The sequence below is a fragment of the Mus musculus genome, chromosome 3 (assembly GCF_000001635.26).
Source record: "Mus musculus strain C57BL/6J chromosome 3, GRCm38.p6 C57BL/6J".
Classification (NCBI taxonomy): Eukaryota; Metazoa; Chordata; class Mammalia; order Rodentia; family Muridae; genus Mus; species Mus musculus.
This window is the reverse complement of record NC_000069.6, coordinates 31,633,726-31,653,006: the sequence shown is the minus strand read 5'-3', so window position 1 is coordinate 31,653,006 and position 19,281 is coordinate 31,633,726. Positions and strand designations below refer to the sequence as shown.

At 38.3% G+C, this 19,281-nt stretch overlaps 1 pseudogene; it reads left to right on the top strand.

Moving 5' to 3' along the window:
* Gm6558 overlaps window positions 1-8,192 on the top strand; it is a 43,028-nt pseudogene extending 34,836 nt beyond the window's left edge.
* Window positions 8,193-19,281: the final 11,089 nt, after the last annotated feature.

Genomic DNA, 19,281 nt, shown 5'->3' with positions numbered 1-19,281 from the left:
CTTGTTACCTCGGAATCCAACTAAACCCAGTGAATTTAATTCATCTAATTGAGCAGAAGCATCTCCAATGCTAAGATCTGGCACAAGGAAAAGGGAAAGAACAAAACCCTTCAAATGTGCTGGTGCCCCTCTCACCAATCTGCGTCTTATAGAGCTGGTGAAAGGCATATCTTCTGGACCTTCCCATTGTGGACAATTATGCTTTACACAATATATCCACTCTAGCATTGCAATTTCCCTAAGTCTTAAAATCCCTTCATCAACACTAAGCCACGGAATATCAGGTATCTCCAAGTCATTTCCAGTAGGCCATCTTTTGATAAACACCTCAGCCAACCACTCAAACAAACTTTTGACACCTTTTTTAACTATGCGAGCTTCCGTATTAAACCTAGAATCTCTACTCAGAGGACCCATGTCAATAAACTCAGCCTGCTCTAGTTTTATGTTCCTTCCACCCTTATCCCACACCCTTAAAATCCATTCCCACACATATTCACCAGGTTTCTGCTTGAATGAATTAGCAAACTCATTAAGCTCCTTAGTAGTGTAGCGAATTTCCTCATGGACTACACTTTCTACCTCCCCTCTAGGAGCCTGTTTTGCTTTGAGTCTGGTTACAGGTCTAGAAGAAACTATTGGTGGGCCTTGAGAAACATCAGTAGTGAAAGTCATTGCTGGTTTATCAGACTCTGCAAAATTAATTTCCTCATGTGGGGAAGGCATTATTTCAAGGGGTGGGGCTGAGGGTACTACTTCCTCAGGTGGGGCAAACCCTTGAGAATCTGAAGATTCAAAATTCTCAGCTTCAACATGGTCTTCCCACACATCCCCGTCCCATGTTGTAGGATCCCATTCTTTGCCAATTAGAGCCCTTACTTTAACTGTTGACACACTCTGAGGCTGAGACTTGAATTTTCGCTGTAGTTCAGACAGCCTTACAATGAGAGTTTCTGTTTGATTTTCTGCAACTTGAGCTCTATTGCTACAAGAGAGAAGATTCTCCTCAAGGACACACTTAGCAACTTTTAGATCGTTTACTTGTGTCTGGAGCCTTTCGATTTTATCACACAACTCCTTCCTTTCATTCATCATTTTTTCCACAGATACTAAGAGCAGCCAGCCAGTAAAATCATTTTCCGATTTTTTCCCCATCTTGTAGAAAGCTTTGTGCACTGAATCACCTAATTCATTAAGAAAATCAAGGGCATTAGCTTCTTTAAGTTCGGAATATAGTTTCAACCATGGGTCTTCAAAATTCTCTGAGCTCCCAGGAGGGAGAGAATCTGGAGAGGTTTCAATAGTTGAAAGTGCTGATGGATCAACAAGCCAATTCCAGTATTTTAAAAGATTCATCCTTGTACTTCTGTTACTCTAGAACCACTCCTGGTACCAACTTCTGTATTAGTCAGGGTTCTCTAGAGTCTCAGAACTTATGGACAGTCTCTAGATAGTAAAGGAATTTATTGATGACTTACAGTTGGCAGCCCAATTCCTAACAATGGTTCAGTCGCAGCTGTGAATGGAAGTCCAAGGATCTAGCAGTTACTCAGTCTCACGCAGCAAGCAGGCGAAGGAGCAAGAGCTCGAGCTAGACTCCCTTCTTCCAATGTCCTTATATTGTCTCCAGCAGAAGGTGTAGCCCAGATTAAAGGTGTGTTCCACCACACCTTTAATCCCAGATGAAAGGTGTAGCCCAGATTAAAGGTGTGTTCCTTAAACTCGGAGATTCAATCTTCTGGAATCCATAGCCACTATGGCTCAAGATCTTCAAACCAATATCCAGATAAGGATCTCCAAGCCTCCAGATAAGGGTCACTGGTGAGCCTTCCAATTCTGGATTGTAGTTCATTCCAAATATAGTCAAGTTGACAACCAGGAATAGCCACTACACTCCCTAAGGATGATATCCTCCAGATACATCCATTTGTCTAAGAATTTCATATAGCCATTGTTTTTTAATAGCTGAGTAGTACTCCATTGTGTAAATGTACCACATTTTCTGTATCCATTCTTCTGTTAAGGGACATCTGGCTTCTTTCCAGCTTCTGGCTTATCAGATATTGTTAATATGACTCCTGATTAGTGTGAATAAATAAAACATTGGCCTCATGATGCTGGTTTTGATTAGTTTGAGAAATTATAGTGTATACATTTCTATGGGAGCTGCCTTTCAAATAGTATAATTAAATATCAAAACTTCTACAGCATTGGGATCAAATAGTGATATTTGACTCTCAGTATTTGAGTTTCTGATTCATTTTTAATGGATCAACCCCCCTTGGACCCGAAAGGAATATATTGTAGGACAGCATAACTGAGAATCAATATTCTTCAGATTATATAGGATCAAATATCAGACAGAAAAAAATAGGTTTCCAAACAACATGCCATTGGAGTTCCATAAATGTCCAGTTTCCTCCAAATAAGCATTATTTGAAATACCTTCCAACATAACATAGTTGTGCCTATCTATAAGCATCCTCACAAATATGCTCATCCATGAATGTGTCAAAGGCAACCAAAGTTACTCACCTAGAAAGTACGTGTCACATACTGGCCATCACAAGGTGAAAACTGGAAACCATCCTCTTACATAGTATTGCACTGTGATGATCATACTTGTAAATCGGATCTCACAATCATTTTTTAAACTTCTAACAAAAAGCCCACCACCATATTTTATTACAGTTAATGTTTTCTCAGAATTTGAACTTCATATGTTTAACCTCCAAGAATCATAAGTCAATGTGATTTGCAACCATGAAAAATGACAGAGACCCTCTGTGTTTGCCCCATTTTGTCACAGATTTCTCTCATAACTTTTATGATCGAGAACTCTCCCTAAATTTTTGGAATTGACATGGTTTGGTATGAAACCTCACTTTTTTATCCACAAGAAGCAAAGGCCTCATGTTCCCAGAATGCTACATCTAACACTGGGAACATAAAGGAAACAGAACCTGAACTCAGCAGCTGCCCCAGTGGGAGGACACATACCCCTGGACATTATGCACGGCAGATAAGTCCAGCTGCTCCTCTTGTGTGTGAGAGTATTATAGGTGTGTAGAAATGTTTACTACCATAACTTAAAAGTTAGGATCATTTAGCACTGTAACTATGAATTATAGCAAATAGCAATGAAGAATTTACAAAAATAATTGAAGTGAAACTTCACCTGTGTGTTATAGATAATTTCCTATTGTAAGATACTGCTTCCAAATTTTGGTACCTCTTTCGACTGGTCCTGAATTTATGTAAGAGGTAAATTCCAGAAACGAGATTAAATAGTTAATTAACCATATGTCACTTACTTTGAGGTATTGAGTATTAATTTAAATGTATATAATACATAGAACAGCAGTTCAATACCAAATTGGGTTTCCTCTACAAAAAGCTCTGGTTGTCCTTAAACTTCCTTTGTAGACCAGGCTGACCTCAAGCTCACAGAGATCCTCTTGGCTCAGCTTCTCAGATCTGGGTAAAAAGGAGTGAGCCACCATGATTTTCTCTTACACAATTCTTAAAATATAGCATAATATACCCATATGGGACACATAGAGACTATGATCTCAGATTTGATCTTTCAGTTCAGGGGGTGGGGGAAGGCAGATACTGAAACAGAAGTGCAATCAGGCAAGTTGTGTTGTGAAGTGCAGATACTGGTGTTAATTTAGAGTTGCTCTTGGCTCTTCAATCAGAAAGTCACACTAAAAGATTGGTACTATATTATTGCTTGATTCTAGTACCTAGCTACCAAAGCAAACACAATGTTGATCTTGTGTACCAGATGTATGGGCCATATACAGCTATCTAGCTATCCAGTGCCTTATGAAGTAATGACATCATTATAAACATTATAATACTGATTAGTTATTTTCTGTGTATGTGTGGTGATGCAGAAGGCATGCAGGCTCTAAAATGTGAAGGAAATGCAAGGGCTAAGTGAGTTGAATTACAACAAATAATGATTTCTCGTCTTTATTAGATGCACAGAAAGATGAAGGCAATGCCTATATAACCCAACACGAACCTTCTCCTCCAGCAGTAACGCAAAATCGAGTACGTATATTTCCACCCATTGATTGCGTTTACAGTTTGCTGACTTCTCCTATATATGTGAGTTTTATTTTGGGTTTCTAGAGCTGTCCTATTTCCCATAATTTCTGGGAACCATTGTTGTAAGCAAATTATCTCATTAAACAGATGAATGTATAGATAACCTATTCATGAGAATAAGATCCTTTAAAAATGCAAAAAAAAAAAAAAAACTCATTGAAGTTAGAGTCTTCAAATTAAAAAAATAAAAAAGTGTGCCGGGCGTGGTGGCGCACGCCTTTAATCCCAGCACTTGGGAGGCAGAGGCAGGCAGATTTCTGAGTTCGAGGCCAGCCTGGTCTACAAAGTGAGTTCCAGGACAGCCAGGGCTACACAGAGAAACCCTGTCTTGAAAAACCAAAAAAAAAAAAAAAAAAAAAAAAAGTGAGAGAGAGAGAGAGAGAGAGAGAGAGAGAGAGAGAAGAAATAGTATTCCCATGATTTTCACTGATTTCAGCCATGACCCAAACTCACCAGCTTGTTGGATGAAATGAATCTTTGGAAGTGCCCCGCTGATTCTCCAACTATAAATTCTTTCAGCTGTGTTATGACCTCATATTCCTCTATAGTCTATCTTAACATCATTGCCTGTGGAATTACTCAGTCTTATAATTAAAAATATCTATAGACCTTTACTTTATATTATCAAAAAATTAGATATGCACACTGTTCATTGCTATATATTGATCTGTTTTTACTATTGGATTATATAAAATGACCACCTGATATGGCTTAGTCTATTTCCCATATGCTATGAGATTTCGATTGGAAATATCCATCTACTGTCCAGGATCTATTTTAGCACTATGCCTGTGCCCGGTGCTGCATGTGTTGCATGCGAACATGTTTATCATGTTAGATACATGAGAATTACTGCCCATTCTTCTCGTACTTTAGAGCAGAATTTTGTCATCAATGACTATAATCATGTAATTAATTGAAAAGAGAGAAAATAGGGAGTAAATCAGGGTATGGTCATCATTTCTACAAAGTGAAAACATGGAAGGATGATTGAAATTTGCATGGATTCTTACATGTGACAGCATCTTTAGATATAGATAGTGGAAAATAACTCACAGATGAAGGAAATGAAAGTCCCAGGAGTATAGTGAAAAAGAAAAGCTTCCATAAAAATACAAATGTCAGTATTCACAGTAGAGGCCAGGACAGACAGGAATTAAAATAGTATACACACACACACACACACACACACACACACATGTGAATATATATATGTATATATATACATATATATATATATACTCACACATATATGTGCATATATACATATAAGATATAAGGAATAATGATAAAAATATAGTATATGCTATGCAATATACTTTCTGTCATTTTACCTAATCCTACTTATATAGAAAGAATAATATATGTTTGTATTATTTCAGGTACAGTCTTGGTACCTCAGGCTTTTTTTTCTGTACCTTTTAATTTTACTATAAAGCCATATGCATTAATATTTTCATTACTTTTTTACTTTATATCCTGATTTCAGTACCCTCCTCTAAGTCCCATCCTCACAACCCCTCCTACCAGGGCAGAAGGTAGATATGAAATGACTGGAAAATGAGAGTTACTTGGTGGCATGATTAGAAATTCACAGAATCAACAAAGAACATACATTTTGGGGAAAAAAAAAGACAACAAAAAAAAAAAAGAAAGAAAGAAAAAAAAGCAAGGGTATATTTTAACTGCTAGTTTCCAGAAATAAGGTCCATAGTAAAGAAGTCACAGTTGTGTTACCTACAATGGAATAGGATTGCCTATGGAATAGCTTGTTCAATTTCAAAAGTTTCTTAATTTGATACTATTGCTATGGTAAAACACTGAGAAAAAGCAACTTATGGAGGACGGGTTAGACTTCAGGATATACTTCTAGTTACCAACTGACTACTGAGAAATGTCAGGGCCCAAACTGAAGCAGGGCAGGAACCTGGATGCAAAAACTGAAGCAGAAACTGAGTAGGAGTGCTTCCTCCTGTCCTGTACCTCACATATTTCCTGACTAAAGCTCAAGGGTGGCCCCATCCTAGAGAGCTTGGCCCTACAAATTCCATTGTTAATCAAGACAATATTCCATAGACTTCCCTACACAATGGGTCAATGTAGTGGAGGCATTTTCTCAACTGTAGTCCCTCTTCTCACCAACCTCTTCTCTTAGTCATTTTTCTATTCCTGTAATAAAACACCAGGACTAAGGTAACTCATAGAAGTAAATGTTTATTTGAGAATTAGAGATGTAGAGAGATTAGAGTCCTTCAAAGTCCTGACAGAGGAGCACGGCTGCAGCAAGGAAAGACAACCAAACAGGAAGCAGAGACCTATGGCTTTCATCTTAGGCAGCAAACATGAAACACAGAGAGTATACTACAAATGGCTCCTGAATTCTGTAAACTTAAGTTCTAACCAATGGCATACTTCTTCCAGGAAAGCCAAGCCACTTAACCCACCAAAAATATGTCTCAAAGATAATATCATATACTGTGAAGTCTGGAATTAGACAGGCATCCCATTCAAACCATCAAAATGAAACTCCACCTCCTCTTCACACCCCTGCAAAAAGTCACCAGTTCAAGAAAACTTTGAAGCCATTAATTTGATTCACTCACAGTTATTCTGGCAGCATGTCAGTTCTGAAATGTTACTTTGCTCTAGTAGTTCTTCCATTCTTTGCAATATGTATGAAATTTTACCTAGGTTCAGTAAGTTGCAAAAGACTTAGTGTCTCCATTTCAGACAGAGATTTCATTCCACAGGTTCATATCTGTTCATAGTAACTGATATTTTCCTCCATTTTGGATTTCAATTTTTTAGTGACTTCAATTTTGTACACTCTGTGAAATGACAGAGGATCTTGTTTTTGCATTGTGCTGTACAGATGTCTATTATACAAGCTATGATTGACAACTGGAGAGGATGACCATATAATTTGTAACAATAATCAAAAGAGGTCAGATGACATAAAACTTTAGAAAATAATGCTGGTAAATCACCTGTTATGAACGAAGCCATAGATGACCAGAGTGGGGAAACCTCAAATGCTAATATTGAAGAATTAGATTTCCTAATGCTCCTCCTAATGAAGAAGGTCCTACAGGTTGAGAAGTTTTAGTTAGTCATCAAATGGATGGAAGGATGATATCATTCCCTAATTTCATAAATTTTTATATATCAGAGCAGCATTGGGGCATATGATATTAGAGTATGAGAAATGTTTTAAGCAATACTTTAATTAAATAATATATGAATATATGTACATATATGTAGGTATACTTACTTATATACTATTATACATACTTATATACATGTATGAATGACAGAGGGACTCCTTATTTACCCCCTGCACGAATTCTAGAATATTAACTGCTATATTTTGCACCTTTTTCCCTATGGTCCATAAGTCATGTAGGATAGCTTAGATATGAAAATATTTTTTTAAATATCACTTAGAAACAATGATTTGATTTAAAAATTTGTTTAACATTCTCAAAGGTTAAACATGTATCAACAAGCTTTGCTATCCTTGTACAAAGACACTGATGTTTGTTTAATTTCATTTGAGAGATAATCTTGCCAAACGCTTAGCATTTTGTAGAAATATTAAGTTGCAAGGGATCCACTCCAACACATATTTGAAGAATCATAAAGAGGTTAAAACATACCTGATTTAACAAGTAACACCATACAAAATCAGATAAATTGTTAACTCAAGTAATTTTTTATGTAGAGTTGAGAAAATGTACTAAAAACTAGTTTTATCTTGAAGTGGAGTAAATCTATCATTTGAGAATGATTGTCTAACGATGACATTTTTACGTTTCACTTAGCAGCAGTCAATGAACCAAGTTCAACATACAACTTTCTACAACAGAAACTTGGTTATGACTAAAGAAAGTGTCGACCCTTGTATTTCAATGTTCCCTTCTACCTCCCACTCAAAGAAGGCAGGAGAAATTATTAGAAGAAACAACTTCAGGTTTCTTTTTAACCATACTTATTTGGTACAAGTAGTTTCATTCACTATACTTATTTTATGTTGTATAATCCATTTTATAATTAATTATAATAAATGGTATTAAATTTTGTTATATTGCTTATACTCCAATGTGCCTGATTCATGTTTCTCCATAGCCTTTGAAAAATGGTATTTTCAGTATTCTCCTCAACCTCTGTTACTCAGGGACCTGCATTCTTGTGACAGATCCACTAGAATCAATTTATTAATTTTTTTCTTCCAAACTACAATCAAAATGGCATTATAAATACTGCTCAATAAATTAAAGTCGGGGATTTAATCGGACCAAATTCTTCCAAATTCTCACCATAAAGCAGTCCCCATGTCTAAGAATCCACTATTTAGTAATGCAATAAAACTAGACTCACTCCTGTGCACTGTAGCAACACTTTTTTAATAAGAAATTTAAAATCCTATTTCTGTGAAAAGGTACTCTTATAAAATTATATACATTCTGAAAAAAAAAGCTCATTATTTGAGGGCTCAGGATATCATCATGTAGCAATTCTGATGTCAGGAGGTTGTAGCTAGTGAGGTTATTCTTCTAGTTGAGAAGCAGAGAATGACAAATGTTAATATTCAGTGAGCTTCATCTTTTTATACATTCAAGGAACCATGAAAGAATAAGACAGCCCAGTTATACTGTTAGTTTGCTCACATCAGCTACTTAAGCATAGATAGAAAGTTAATGACATTAAATATACCCCCAGAGTCATGCGCAGAATACATTGTCAGAGATAGTTCTAAATAAAAGTCCATTCACACTCAACATTAATCATCAAACATGATAAAATTAAAGTTGAATCATATTTTTAAAAATATACGAATGTTCAAAGACCTTAATGACCAGAGAATTCACTGATCTCTTCATTGTGTGCAGTTTTGGTTTTCTATGATGGTCTCCATTTAATGTGCAGAGGCTGCTTTGATGAGGGTTGATGGCTTCACTTATTTGTGATTATCAGAATAATATTTAGGATGCTTCTGTAAGAAATTGAGCTGATCTAAAACACAGATGTGGATGCTCACAGTCAACTATTGGATGGATCATAGGGCCCCCAATGGAGGAGCTAGAGAAAGTATCCAAGGAGCTAAAGAGATCTGCAACCCTGTAGGTGCAACATTATGAACTAGCCAGTACCCCGGAGCTCTTGACTCTAGCTGCATATGTATCAAAAGATGGTCTAGTCGGCCATCACTGGAAAGAGAGGCCCATTGGACAGGCAAACTTTATATGCCCCAGTACAGGGGAACGCCAGGGCCAAAAAATGGGAATGGGTGTGTAGGGAAGTGGGGGGGGGGACTTTTGGGATAGCATTGGAAATGTAATTGAGGAAAATACGTAATAAAAAAAAAGAAATTGAGCTGATCTAGCAAATTAGTGTGATAAACGTTCATGTCTCTGACCTTATCTCCATAAATCTGACTAGATTTCTAGTACCAGTAGCCATGATTTCAATCCTGTTCAGAGAAATATTTCCTATTGTTAAAAGTATTTCAAATAACTTTTCCCCATCTACCAACGTTTAAGATAGCACTTGACTTTTTCTCAGGGCTGAGGCTTTGAGTGCCTGTTGTCAAAAAAATCTTAGAGGGATGACTCTGAATTCAACTGATTCTAGTGGGATATGACTTAAAAGCCTCTAACTTGAAGTTTAGTTTGTATGGCACATAAAACAGTAGGCAAATTGACATGCTACGGAAGCAATTGATAGTTGTACCAACCTGCAACACCTATGAAGGATGACAGTAAACTTTACATCAAGATATCATAATAGATGCAATAAGTGACAGTTGCATGTGGGTAGTATCCAAGAGGTCTTTGATTAAACTTAAGTTTATTTTCTTTACTTCACAACTGAACACAGATCTTGGTCTTTCATCTAGTTTCTTAGAAAAAAATGTAATTCTGAAGAGCCTTCTAAAGTTCAACAATTTATGCCTTGATTTTTGTCTCTAGGATTTTCCCATGCAGGTCCTGTGACTTGACCAAGGCACACATTTTCACTCCTCTCTGACAAATTCATTTTCCTAATATAATGTAAAACAAATGAAATATAATTATAATATAAAAGTCCTTCCTTTTGTCTACTTTCACTTTCTACTTTCCATGTCTTCAGTTAGCCTTAATCAACTATAGTCTGAAATTATGAAGAGTGGAAATTTCCACTAATAAAAACCTGAATACCTATTAAATAGCTTACCATACTGAATTAAGTAAATAGTTGGGTTTTTTTTCCAGTTCTTGCCTGTTTCTACGAGGACGATTATCATTGCATCACCTGGCATTTTCTTACAATATCTGCAGCCCATCATTGTTTCCTGTGAGCTGTTAAGAATGGCTGAATGTGCTCATCTTTGATAAAACTCAAGGAACTCTTCTTTGATACAGGACTTGCAAACTACCAGGCATAATATTACAACTAAAGGAGACCAAGGTGATACAAATTGGAAATGAAGAAGTCAAAGTATCTTTCATTGAAGACCAGTAAACCTAAGTGAGCCTAAAAATGACACAAAAAACTCATATAGCTTGTAAACTCAACAAGTAGCAGCGTATACAATTAACAAACAAAATTAATATTCCTTCAGTGTAAAAATTATAAATGTTCTAAGAAGTAAACCAGGGAAATACCACTATTCACAGTAACATTAAAAATTATAAAATATCTTTGCATTAACGCTAACCAAGAAGAGAAAGACTTGTATGATTAAAAAAAAGATCTGAAAGAAATTGGTGAAGGTATTAGATAATAAAAAGATTCTCACATGCCCATTAATCAGTAAGGTTAATATAGTAAAAAAAAAAAATGACTGTCCTAAAATACTCTCTTGATTCTATCCTTTTTCAAGGTGATAAAATTTATACTTTTGATGTTTCTAGGAGACACAATACTACAGAAATGACTTTTTAAACTTTCATTCCTCCCATCATCTGCCATGTTCCCTTAGCCTCACCCATAAAGCCTCACCAATATCACTGCCAAAGCATTAGGTGAACAAGACAACACCAATGAACATGAAAAACCAAACGGGACATAGAACCTACACAAAGAAATATAGGCAACTACATCCTGAACATTTGTATGTAAGTGTATCTAAAACAAGTGTGTTTCTTGGATGCAGGGGAATGATGGAATCCGTTTTCTTATCCAAACCTGTAGTCTGTGTATTTTTATTTGTGTAAGTGAGACAATTAATGTTTAGCATTGCAAAGAGCACTATGTATGGATCTCTGTCATTCAATTGTTGTCATATACTACTCCCCCCATGATGAATGAGTACAGGGTTATTTATTATATCTATCCTAGAGTATACACCTTATCTTCAGACTAGTGTTTCAATTTGTAGACCTAGATTGCTAAAGAGAAATAGCTTAATGTTGATTATACTGTGTAATGTTTCTCCTCTTTTGTTGATATGAATGTTACTTTTGCTTGGTATTATAGTCTACTCTGGTATCTGTGTTCTTTGACAACATAGACTACATAGGCCCAAATTGTGATACAGCCCAAGAAGAGGCTGCAAGGCCTGACACTATTACTCATGCTATGGTGTGCTCACCTAAGGGGCCTATCATGACTGCCCTATAAAAGACCCAACAAGCAGCTCAAAGAGTCAGATGCAAATATTTATTTCCAAACAGTGGAAAGAAGCTGGTGACCCTGGTGATTGAACTAGGGAAAAGCTGGAAGAAACTGAGTTAGGAGGGCAATCCTATAGGATGACAGGTAGTCTCAACTAATCTGAACCCCGGAGATCTCGCAGACACTGAGCCACCAACAAGGCAGCATACACCAGCTGACATGAAGCACTGAACACATATACAGCAGAAAACACCAGAGCCTGGATCAGTGATAGAAGTTGCTCCTAACCCTCAAGAGACTTGAGGATTTAAGAAGTTCAGAGTTCTGTTGTGGTGGGGGTGGTGTCATCTCCCTCTTGGAGATGGGGGGGGGGCAAGGAGGAGGTATGAGATGTGGAAAATTCAGAGGGTGGACTGGGAGGGGGACAAATTCTGGAGTGTAAAAAAATATATAATAATAATAATAATAATAATAATAATATAAATAATGATATAAAAACAACTAAGACTAAGACACTAGAAGAAAGAATCAAGACACAACCACTCATTACACTCACCGGTATGCCCCAAATTAATAGATGGCAACAAATAGCTTCATGCAGCTTGCTGTTCTCAAACAGAATATCTTCTTTGTTTCCTTGGGGTACCACCAATTAGCAATTTTTTTGTTGTGCTCACCTCGTCCAGCAAGAAAAAAATGCAACACGGTCGGATTCTTCTCAACAGCCTTTTTTATTTCAGGAACACCTCGATGCAACAGGGACTCCGGGAACCCAGGGAGGAGTGCTTATATACACCTCAGCACTGGGGAGGGCTATGTGTCCTCCTGGGATTGGTCAGTCTGCCGGCACTTTGATTTGTATGCACCCGCTCGGGAGGGGTTGGCGCCAGATTCGGGCTAGCGCCTGTGCAGTGGCTCTGTTTCTGGCAACAGTGTACTGGAGGCCGGCGCCATCTTTTAGGTGCCCGGCTGCCCACATCTCCCCCTTTTTTGTTTAATAATATGATGCTGGACTAGGTCTGGGCAAGTCTGTCCATCAGCCACGGCTCCTGTCTTGGGTCGATCCTTTCATGTCACTGCCTTACCTGTCCTAGGGTTACCCTATCGCCTTCAGGCCCCATGTCTTAGGTTGGTCTATGCATAAGGAAAGTTGCCTGTCACTGGATACCATGGATCTGTGTGACTACAACTGCCAGATGACCTAGGGAGAACTCTTAATTTTTTTAAAGAGGCCATCCAAACATTGGGAGATGCGCCATCTTTAATCGCCATCAATGCTTGGTACACCACTGCCTTATACTGAGCGTGCTCTCGTTTATAGCCAGATACAAAAGACACAACCCAGGAGGACCACTGCCCCCCAGGCCAACATTCCCGCCCATTCCTTAAAAAATGAGATGGCATTGGTGATCCAGGAGGTAAAGTCCCCAAGGTGACAGGGTCCAGGCGAGTGCTGTTGAGTTTGGCAATCTGGAGGAGCAGCTTTCTGGACAACTGCTCTGCTTTAGCCGACCAATTTCCTACTCAGATAGGAGGCGACTCTGTTTAAGAGACTGAGAGAAATTAGCTTGTACAACTTTATACAAGGGGCACCAATGGGCATAGGTGGCAAACATTTCAAAATCTGCTATAGGCACAAAGGTGGGGAGTTTCACAACCACAGCAGTATACCCTGCTAACATTCTGCTAAAAAACACTTCCTTCCAGAACTATTACAATCTATACCTCTGTCGGGGGAAGCAATTTTCACGTCAGCCTCTCTGGTACCCAAATCGGGTGTTCTTGACCTTGTGGAAAAACACAAACAGCTCCCGTGGATCTCAAAATAACGGGATCTGGGCCATACCATTTTCCAGTTAGAACATCTTTCCATTTGACATCTTGTTTAAGGATAGGCAAGGTCATGGCATGCCTATCTGCAGCCGAACGACCATGTTCGTCCAGAATTTAAAAATTTAAAGAGGGCTAAAGATAATTGTTGTTTGGGTGGCCAGCCATCAGCGATTCCCCCTTTTTGTTTTTGTAATAGTTCTTTTAAGGTTTGATGTGCTCTTTCCACAATGCCTTGGCCCTGTGGATTGTAGGGAAGGCCAGTAAAGTGACTAACCTGCATTATTTTGCAAAAGGTTTGGAATGATTTTGATGTATATGCGGGGCCATTATCAGCTTTTAAACTATCTGGCCTTCCCCAAGATGCCCAGGCTTCTAGGCAATGGCCAACCACGTTGTGGGATTTCTCACCGGACATGGCGGAGGCAAAAATGACACCTGAACAGGTGTCAATTGAAACATGAACATATTTTAATCTTCCAAATGCTGAGACATGAGTAACATCCATTTGCCACAATTTTAAAGGAAGCAATCCACGAGGGTTAATACCAACATGAGGAGGGTGGTGAAATTGTACACACTGTGGGCATTGTAACACCACATCTCGTGCTGAGGCTTGAGAGATATCAAATTTCTGCTGAAGTGTGGTAGCAGGAACATGATACAATCGATGAAAATCGTTTGCAAGCTCCAGTGGGGTGGCGTGAAAAATAAATTCCATGCGAGTGCTAGCGTCCACTAAGGCATTTCTTTCAGCCATGGGGCCTGGCAAGGTAGAGTGAGCACGAATATGTTGAATAAAGAATTTATGTGTTCTTTTCCAAATCAATTTTTGTAACTCTAACAAGATGGTGCACACAGGGCTGGTGGGTCTAATGGGTCCTGCAATTTCTAATGCACGCACTGCATTTACTACATAAGCTGAATCAGATTAATAGATTCCTTTAAAGCTTTGAATAACTCCAACACAATTTTACATTCAGTAAGTTGCAGGGTGCCAGGATTGTATTGAAAAAGAACGGGTTTTTGAGAATTAACTACATAGACACCAACACCTGTTTTAGAACCATCTGTATAAATATCCAATGCACCCGATATGGGTTTAGATGCTGTGACTTTGGGGAAAATCACTGGATGTTCACTAAAAAATTGTAGCAAAGGATCTTTGGGATAATGATTATCTAATTCTCCATCAAAACTACAGCGCAATAGGGCCCAATCATCTATCAAAGAACTTAGGATCTGTATTTGATTAGCATTATAAGGTATAATGATTTTCTGAGGGGGGTGCTCCAAAATGTTGAATACACTATTTAATGCCCAAAATCGCTAATTGAGCTACAGCAATGGGATAATATTCAAGGGTTTTATTGGGAGACACATGAGGATAAATCCACAATAGAGGACCTGACTGCCACAACACTCCTGTTGGTTGACGGAAAGTCGTCAAAACACATAGGAGGATGTCCTCTCCATCTTTCCATCTATACAGCTTGGCCTTTTCTAAACACCTTTCTACCTTTTCTAATGCTACTCGGGCTTCAGGGGTGAGAGTACGAGGTGACGAAAGCTGTGGATTGCCCTTCAATATATCAAAAAGAGGGATTAATTCAAAATTTGATAGCCTCATATATGGACGAATCCAATTTATATCTCCCAACAACTTCTGGAAATCACTCAATGTTTTCAAATGATCTTTATGTAATTCTATCTTTTGAGGTGTAATATAATGTGGAGTAATTCGAGCACCCAAGAACTCTCCTAAATTTCCCATCTGAACTTTGTCAGGAGCTATAAATAATTGTTTCTTTTCTAATTTTTTTTCTTTTTTCTTTTTCTTTTTGTCCTTTTGTTGACCGATACTCCCTTTTTCATCGGGTTGGCTCTATATGGCCAATCTGGATCATACCTATCCCTCTCATATTGAGCTGCCTCTTCTTCTAGGTCAGCTTCATCATCTTTACTAAGCTCCGAGTCACTGGAAGTGGAGCTTGATAAATTTAAATCCTTTAGAGAGGAATATATCTTCACTATTTCATTTTCTTTATCACTAATCACTTTTATTTTTCCTCCCTTTTCTTTTCCTTTTTCTTTCTCGCTATTTCCTTTTCCTTTTGAATTTGCCTTTTCTCCCTTTTCCTTTTCTCTCTCTTTTTCACCCCTTTTCTTTCTTTTGCTTATGCGTTTCCTATCTTCCTCTGACATACTTTCTTGTTGTTTTGTGAAAATTTTCTGACCTGCCTTAACTGCTTCTACCATACAAAAGCAGAGGCCAGAAATTACAAAAAATGAAACAAAATCACTAAGAGCTACCCACACTGGGTCTATGGGCGAGAAAAACATATCCCTCCTTTTCACCGGGGATCAATTTGGGAGACTTACCGGTACCGCCGTTCCTCAGCTGAAGAGTTCTGAATCCACGAGATCCTCGGTCCCCGTGCCGGCCACCAATTTGTTGCACTCACCTTGTCCAGCAAGAAAAAAACGCAACACGGTCGGATTCTTCTCAACAGCCTTTTTTATTTCAGGAACACCTCAATGCTACAGGGACTCCGGGAACTCAGGGAGGAATGCTTATACAACCCAGCACTGGGGAGGGCTATGTGTCCTCCTGGGATTGGTCAGTCTGCCGGCACTTTGATTTGTATGCACCCGCTCGGGAGGAGTGGCGCCAGATTCGGGCTAGCGCCTGTGCAGTAGCTTTGTTTATGGCGACGGTGTACCAGAGGCTGGCGCCATCTTTTAGGTACCGGCTGCCTACATTTTTTGTCTCATTTTAAATTTCTGGGGTTACACATAGGTATATGGCAACTCTAGATGATCACAAAACAAATACAAAGAAGCAAATAAAAATGAAAATTATGTGTATATTGTTAGTCATCACTAAGTAATTAAAATGATATATGTGAAATATGATGTAAATTGTTAAGCTCTGTGTGTCCCTCTTCATGTATTTATGAACATGCTTCTACTTGGTAGGGTTTGTTCTCTTCTTCCTAGTACAAGGACTCAGTAGATCATATTTACTAGGGGCATCACATTTGCCAGCAAATGCTGTTATCTTCTAAGCCACCATCCTAGGTCAAGGCTTAGAGGTTTAAAAACCTGTCTGAGGTTCACAAAAGGAGCCGGGTCTTAGTTCAGGACATTGGTGCAAACCTATAATAATCCCACCACTTTGGATTTGGAGGCAGGAGGAACTATAGTTTCATGACAGCTTTGTCTACATAGCAAGTTTCTGTCTCAAAACATGACAAGACAAATCATAAAAGCCCATCACGGTGGATCACATCAGTGATGTCATTACTTAATAAGCTGGGACAGGAGGAACACCTGATATATTCTATTACTATATGTCATAAATGTTCCCTTCTCAAAAAGGAGCCAGACCACGCCTTTTTTTTTACTATTTCTGAAACTTAAACTTAATCAATGTGCATCCACTTGATTGACTCTATATCTTACTACAGATGTTTACTTGTATTTGTTCAATTCTGTTCTGTTTATAATAGCTAGAAATTGAAAACAGCCTAAATGTATATCACGTGATGAACAGGAAGTAACAACATGTCGCATTTACACAATCAAGCTATTCATCCATGACAAAAAAAAATGAGATGATGATATTTGCAGGTAAATGGGCAGAACTAGGAATAACCTGAGGAGGGTTGCTATGATGTTGGCATAAAAATTGCCCAAGGTTTCTTATGTGCTTGTGTTTTAGACAAGATGGATACAGCTTAATTTTCACTTACACAATGTGGACATAGAGAAGAACTCCATGCTGTTTTGAGGTTTTGAGAAAACCTTCCTCTTATACAATCACATAGTACAATGTCACTCAATCGTTATTGTGGTTGGTTCAAACCAAGGGTAAAACCAATATACTAAATTGAATGAGATACAAATTTTGAATGTGAATTTAACTTATTTTTTCTCTCTTTTTGAATTATCTTTAATCTGGTTTTATGGTCCAGTTGTTATCCCCCATCCGCTCTGACCTCCTATAGTTCTTCCCATTCTTTCTTCCCCTACCCCGGTCTCCAGGAGGATATCCTCACCCTCCTCATCCCACCCACCCATGCCTTCCCACTCTCAGGGGACTCATGTCTCTCAACAGTTAGGTGCATTTTCTTTCACCTATGCCAGCCCAGGCATTCCTCTGCTGTTTATGTGTCAGTGTCTTCATATCAGCTAATATATGCTACCTGTTTGTTGGCTCAGTGTCTGAGTGATCTCAGGTTTCTAGGTCAGTTGAAACTCTCGGTTTTCCTATAGGGTGATCCTCCTCCTTAGCTTCTTCCAGTCTTTTCCTAATTCAAACACAGGAATCCCCAGCTTCTGTACATTGTTTGGGTGTAAGGATCAGCATCCTTTAAGCTGCTTGTTGCTCCTCTTGGAGTCCAGACAAAGCTCCTAGCTGTAAGCACACAATGGCATCAGTAACAGTATCAGGCATTTGAGCATTTCCTTGTGGTGTATCCCAATTTGGGCCAGTCCCTCAACTTTGTTTCCCTCATATGTCTCTCCATTATAAATCAAATTGACTTAGCAGGCATCAATACAATAAAACTCTAAAGAATATACATTCTTCTCACCCAACTCAAGGGTCTTTCTCCAAAACTGACCATATAGTTGCTAATACCAATTCTCCTCCAACTATTCCACAAAATAGAAACAGAAAGAACACTGTGAACCTCATTGTATGAGACCACAGCCATCTTGATACCTAAACCATACAAAAACTCTACAAAGAGGACTCCAGACTGATTTCTGATATGCACATTGATGCAAAATATACTCAATAAAATACTCAAAAACTAGCAAAATATCAAAGACATCAAAACAATCTACTGATTAATGCAGTCAGTGTGTCAGTGTGTCTGGAGTTTCTTAGCCCACCTGAGGCGTTTTAGGAAAATTAATGAATTTTCCATCAGTCAAATCCTGTCTGTCTCATGCAAGAAGTGATGTCTGGATTCACACATGGGGGCCATACAAATGGATAAACCAAGTGTATATCTGATGCTGTATATTTTAGGTTTTTTTGTAGAAGAAAAATATGCAGATATCTTCTGCTATCTTTACTTATCTCAGTGTCAATATGGATTTTTTTTCCAATCTGGTGCTTGGCTCTTTAAACTGTTTTGGACTTGCTGTCACTAGAACATAGGCTTACATCCAGCCCTATACAAGATAGAACTTAGATATGTCTCTTAAACTCCTTGGTTCAGTGATTCCTCATTTGTCTAAGGGAGATAAATAATCTTCAGTGTTCAAGGGAGGAGACATATGAATCTCCTGAAAACCTGGCTATCTTAATGTTTAAAATCTATAGAGAGGGAAAGCCTTAATTTTCTCCAGACAAAACAAGGTTCCTCCTAAAAAAGGTTTCAAGGAAGAATCATGCCACACAATTATTAAGTATACTATGTTTCTACAGTCAGGTTGCTTATGTTCCCAGGGCTACAAGGTTAGAAGGAAAGACCTCGTGACAACAGATGCAAGGGGTGGGGGTTGAAGAGAATGTGGCTTGACCTGTGAGATGGTGGCACCTAATCTAACATTATCGATAACTGTACCTTCACTTCATATTTACTATAGTGATAAATCTATGTGTTCCATATGTATTTGCATCTTTGTATTTCTGACCACTAGAGAAAAGCCAGCAACAAAGGCTAAATATTCTATGCATAATTTACATCTTCCCTTCCAACCCTCCCAAAAGAAATCTCC